This window comes from Arachis stenosperma, chromosome 10 (genome assembly GCF_014773155.1).
Source record: "Arachis stenosperma cultivar V10309 chromosome 10, arast.V10309.gnm1.PFL2, whole genome shotgun sequence".
NCBI classification, from domain to species: domain Eukaryota; kingdom Viridiplantae; phylum Streptophyta; class Magnoliopsida; order Fabales; family Fabaceae; genus Arachis; species Arachis stenosperma.
The window spans coordinates 98885238-98891786 of record NC_080386.1 but is presented as its reverse complement, the minus strand read 5'-3'; positions in this window follow the sequence as shown (position 1 = coordinate 98891786).

Sequence of the window (6549 nt, the reverse complement as noted above, 5' to 3'; positions counted from 1 at the left end):
AGAATTATGTTGGAGTTCTGGAGATGCTTTGTCCTCTGAATTTCTGCAATGTAATATTCAACTCAATTGTTTGTAAAGCACGTCTACGGCAAGCTGTATGTAGGGTGTCACCATTGTCAGTGGCTACCTCCCATCCTCTCAGTGAAAACGGTCCAGGTGCTCTGTCACAGCACGGCTAATCAGCAGTTGGTTCTCGATCATGTTAGAATAGGATCCATTGATCCTTTTGCGTTTGTCATCACGCCCAGCAATCGCGAGTTTGAAGCGCGTCACAGCCATTCAATCCCGGAATCCTACTCGGAATACCACAGACAAGGTTTAGACTTTCCGGATCCTCAAGAATGGCCGCCATCAATTCTAGCTTATACCGCGAAGATTCTGATTAAAGAATCTAAGAGAAGCTCATTCAATTTGATGTAGAACAGAGGTGTTTGTCAGGCACGCATTCATGAGTTGAGGAAGGTGATGAGTGTCACGGATCATCACCTTCCCTATAATTAAGCGCGAATGAACATCTTAGATACGAGCATACAAACGTTTGAGTGGAGAAATAGAAACAATTGCATTAATTCATCGAGACGCTGCAGAGCTCCTCACCCCCAACAATGGAGTTTAGAGACTCATGCCGTCAAAGTGTATAAAATTCAGATCTAAAATGTTATGAGGTACAAAATAAGTCTCTAAGGTAGTGTTTGTTTTGAGTTACTGAGACAGAGACTGGAAGACTGAGATTCAGTATCATGTTTGTTGGTTCAGAGACTGGTACTAAAATTTCTGTCTCTGTCCCTAAAATTTTAGTATTTTAGTACTTCCAAAATGTAGAGACACAAGGGACTAAAATTTTTAAGAATGGAGATTAAAACTTTAATAACATTTTATAACTAAAATATCCTCATTTCAATTAATTAATTCCCAATTTTACCCTTTGTGCAAATTAAATTAGAGTTTTATTCTTGTTTTAATTTTTGTCTCCCACTTTGTACCAAACAAAATACTGAAATTTATTTCAATCTCTGTCTCTTAGTCTCTGTCTCTTAATCTTAGTCTTTCTGTCTCTATCTCTCCACCAAACGCTACCTAAAAGTTGTTTAAATAGTAAACTAGTAACCTAGGTTTACAGAAAATGAGTAAACTAAGATAATTGGTGCATAAATCCACTTCTGGGGCCCACTTGGTGTGTGCTGGGGCTGAGACTAAAGCTATCCACGAGCTGAGGCTTTTCTTGGAGTTGAACTCCAAGTTATAACGTGTTTTGGGCGTTCAACTCCGGATCATGACGTGTTTCTGGCGTTTAACTCCAGACAGCAGCATGTACTTGGCGTTCAACGCCAAGTTACGTCATCTATCTTCGCACAAAGTATGGACTATTATATATTGCTGGAAAGCCCTGGATGTCTACTTTCCAACGCCGTTGAGAGCGCGCCAATTGGACTCCTGTAGCTCCAGAAAATCCATTTCGAGTGCAGGGAGGTCAGAATCCAACAACATCAGCAGTCCTTTTTCAGCCTAACTCAGATTTTTGCTCAGTTCCCTAATTTCAGTCAGAAAATACCTGAAATCACAGAAAAACACACAAACTCATAGTAAAGTCCAGAAATATGATTTTTGCCTAAAAACTAATAATATTCTACTAAAAACTAATTAAAACATGCTAAAATCTACATGAAATTACCCCCAAAAAGCGTATAAAATATCTGCTCATCACAACACTAAACTTAAACTGTTGCTTGTCCCCAAGCAACTAGATGAATAAAAGAGGATAAAGAGAAATCAAGAAGCAATAATATCTCAGAGTTTTAAGTGAAGCTCAGTTTCTAATTTAGATGAGCGGGGCTGGTAGCTTTTTGTTTCTGAACAGTTTTAGCATCTCCCTTTATCCTTTGAAATTCAGAATGATTGGCATCCATAGGAACTCAGAATTCAGATAGTATTATTGATTCTCCTAGTGTAGTATGTTGATTCTTGAACACAGCTACTCTATGAGTCTTGGCCGTGGCCCTAAGCACTTTGTTTTCCAGTATTACCACCGGATACATAAATGCCACAGACACATGACTGGGTGAACCTTCTCAGATTGTGACTCAGCTTTGCTAAAGTCCCCAGTTAGAGGTGTCCAGAGCTCTTAAGCACACTCTTTTGCTTTGGATCATGACTTTAACCACTCAGTCTCAAGCTTTTCACTTGGACCTTCATGCCACAAGCACATGGTTAGGGACAGCTTGATTTAGCCGCTTAGGCCTGGATTTTATTTCCTTGGGCCCTCCTATCCACTGATGCTCAAAGCCTTGGATCCTTTTCTTAATCCAATGATTTCTTGTAAAGCTAAAAAGTTTTTTTTCTTTTTCACTGCTTTTTCTTGCTTCAAGAATCAAATTCATGATTTTTCAGATCATCAATAGTATTTTTCGTGTTCCTCATTCTTTCAGGAGCCAATATTCATAAAATTCAAGATAAAAATTATGCACTGTTCAAGCATTCATTCAGAGAACAAAAAGTATTGCCACCACATATAGTTAATTATAATTTTTATTATTAAGAACTCGAAAAAGAAAAATTACTTCTTTATTCTAATTATCTACTATTTTATTCATGCCTGATGATGATGAGAAAAATAAATTATAACTTAATTGGGAATAAAACCAGAATAGATATACTAATTACTACTACTGCTACTACTACTACTACTATATATATCTCCTAAGGTAAATTTCTATAAAAACACTATCACAGAGTTAAAGCTAAAAATTGGAACTCAACAACCTGTGTTTTGAGAAGTAGATGTTCCTCTAATCTGTGGGGTGCTTTTCAAGGATTAATTTCTGGCGCTTCAGCTCCCTTAGATCACGCCCTTGCTCTTCCTGTTCCTTGAGCAGTTTGCAAAGCATGCTACTTTGATTGTTCTGTTCTTCCTTTATTTGGTCCATAGCTTCTTGCAATTTGGAAATAGAAGCCTCAAGATGTTCCCAATATTCGAATTGAGGGAGTTCTGAGAGGACTTCCTGTGCTCTCCTCTTGATTGAATCATCCTGCAGCTGTTGTCTGTCCATTGATATTTTAGTGATTGGCCTCTCAACTGAGATATACTCTGTTATTCCCATCTTCACTCTGGCATCTTTGCAGAGCATAGAAATTAAGCTTGGATAGGCCAATCTGGCGTCCTTGGAATTCCTGTTTGCTATTTTGTATAATTCACACGAGATCAGTTGATGGACTTCTACTTCTTTTCCTAACATGATGCAGTGAATCATCACTGCTCTTTTAATAGTAACTTCAGAACGGTTGCTGGTGGACAATATAGAACGCCCAATGAAATCCAGCCAGCCTCTGGCTACTGGTTTTAGATCTTCTCTTTTGAGTTGATTTGGGATCCCAGTCGTACTGGTGGTCCACCTGGCTTCAGGGATGCATATATCCTCTAGAATCTTGTCCAGACCTTTATTTACCCTCATCATTCTCCTATTAAAGGAGTCTGGGTCATCTTTCAGTTGAGGAAGCTTAAATATCTCCCTGATCTTGTCAGGATGGGTATGAACAATCTTTCCTCTGACTAAGGTCTGATGGTCATAGAGAGCAGCTCCAATTATTCTTTGCCTGTCTGTCTGCCATAGATTAGCATAGAACTCCTGAACCATGTTCCTTCCCACTTTCGTTTCAGGATTGGCTAGAATTTCCCAGTTCCTGTTTTGAATTTGCTCTTGGATCTCCGGATATTCATCTTCTTTCAGATCAAATTTGACTTCTGGGATCACTGATCTGTGACTCATTATTTTGTAGTAATGGTCTGAATGTTCTTTAGTTAAGAACTTCCCTTGATTCCAAAGTGGCTTTGGAGTATTCTCTTTCTTGCCTCTTGGGGTGGGTTGTTTTCCTTTAGGAGCCATGATCTTAATGAGTATGTTTTTGTGATCACGGATAAACACACCAAACTTAGAGCTTTGCTTGTCCTCAAGCAAAAGAGAAGAAAGGAGAGGAATAGGAGGAGAGCAAGTGTGGCATGGTGATGATGAGAGGGGCGCCGAATTCAATATATAGGGAGGGGGTGGGAAATTTCGAAAATAAGAAAAAGATCAGATAGAAGATATGATTTATAAAAGATAGATATGATAAGAAAAAGATATAGTTTAAAAAGAGAAAGATATGAATAATATTTAAAAAGATAAATCTGAATTTTTAATTTTGAAAAAGATTTTAAAAAAAGATAATTGAGTTTTGAAAAACTTAGAAGAGTTGGATTGGATTGGAAAACAATTTGTCTTTATGGATTAAGACATATTTGATATTTTTGAAAAAGGGATTTTAGAAATTAGGGTTCTTAGAAAACTAATTTGATTTTGAAGGATAACATTTTGAAACATGTTGATGCAAGAAATCATGAATTGAAACATAAAAATTTAGAAAAATTGTAAAGAAAAACGAATTTTACCTCCTCCCTACCATCCTGGCGTTAAACGCCCAAACGCTGCATGTTTTGGGCGTTTAACGCCCAAATGCTGCTTCTCCTGGGCGTTCAACGCCCAGCTGATGCTTCTTTCTGGCGTTGAACGCCAGGAAGTCCTTTGTCACTGGGCGTTTTTCTAAACGCCCAGGATGCTAACAATCTGGCGTTAAACGCCCAGAAGGTGCTTCTTTCTGGCGTTCAACGCCCAGACAATGCTCCTTTCTGGCGTTTAACGCCCAGATGGCTACCCTTACTGGCGTTGAACGCCCAGTGGGTGCTTCTTTTGGGCGTTCAACGCCCAAAATATTTCTTACTGGCTTTTTCACGCCAGTGAGCTTCCAAATTTCCCTGTAACTCTGTGAATTCAATCAATTGCTATTTTTACCCTTTGAAGATACTTGGACACATACCTGTAAAAAAAGGAAATTTATTTAATTAGTAAATAAACTTTGTAAATGGCTGGGTTGCCTCCTAGCAAGCGCTTCTTTATTGTCTTTAGCTGGACTACCACTGAGCTCTAATCAAGTATCAGTTTTGAGCATTCTTGCTCGAAGTTACTTTCAAGATAATGTTTAATTCTCTATCCATTAACAATGAACTTTTTGTTAGAGTCATTATCCTGAAGCTCTACGTATCCATATGGTGATACACTTGTAATTACATATGGACCTTTCCACCGGGATTTTAATTTCCCGGGGAATAATTTGAGCCTAGAATTAAATAGCAGAACTTTCTGCCCCGGCTCAAAGACTCTGGATGACAATTTCTTATCATGCCATCTTTTTGCTTTCTCTTTGTAAATTTTTGCATTCTCGAAAGCATTGAGTCTAAATTCCTCTAGCTCATTTAGCTGGAGTAAACATTTTTCTCCAGCTAACTTGGCATCAAGGTTCAGGAATCTGGTTGCCCAATAGGCCTTGTGTTCCAGTTCCACTGGCAAGTGACATGCCTTTCCATACGCAAGCTGGTATGGAGAGGTCCCTATAGGGGTCTTGAATGCTGTTCTGTATGCCCACAGAGCATCATCCAAGCTCCTTGCCCAATCCCTTCTACGGTTAATTACAGTCCGTTCCAGGATTCTTTTGAGTTCTCTATTTGAGACTTCAGCTTGCCCATTAGTCTGTGGGTGGTATGGAGTAGCTACCCTGTGGCTAACTCCATAATGAACCAAAGTAGAGTAAAGCTGTTTATTGCAGAAATGAGTGCCCCCATCGCTGATTAATACTCTAGGGGTACCAAATCTGCTGAAGATGTGTTTCTGGAGGAATTTTAACACTGTTTTAGTGTCATTAGTGGGTGTTGCAATAGCCTCCACCCATTTGGATACATAATCCACTGCCACCAGAATATAAGTGTTTGAGTATGATGGTGGGAAAGGTCCCATGAAGTCAATGCCCCATACATCAAACAACTCAATCTCCAAGATCCCTTGTTGAGGCATGGCATAACTGTGAGGTAGATTGCCAGATCTTTGACAACTGTCACAATTAAGCACAAACACTCGGGAATCTTTATAGAGAGTAGGCCAGTAGAAGCCACTTTGGAGGACTCTTGTGGCTGTTCGCTCACTTCCAAAATGTCCTCCATACTGTGATCCATGGCAATGCCAAAGGATCTTCTGTGCTTCTTCTTTAGGCACACATCTACGAATTACTCCGCCTGCACATCTCTTAAAGAGATACGGCTCATCCCAAAGATAATACTTTGCATCCGTGATCACCTACTTTGATTGCTGTCTACTGTATTCTTTGGGTATGAATCTTACTGCCTTGTAGTTTGCAATGTCTGCAAACCATGGCACTTCCTGGATGACAAAAAGTTGCTCATCTGGAAAGTTTTCAGAGATTTCAGTAAGAGGGAGGGACGCCCCTTCTACTGGTTCTATTCGGGACAGGTGGTCTGCCACCTGATTCTCTATCCCTTTTCTGTCTCTTATTTCTATATCAAACTCTTGCAGAAGCAAAACCCATCTTATGAGTCTGGGTTTTGAATCCTGCTTTGTGAGTAGATATTTAAGAGCAGCATGGTCAGTGTACACAATCACTTTTGATCCTACTAAGTAGGATCTAAACTTGTCAATGGCGTAAACCACTACAAGTAGCTCTTTTTCT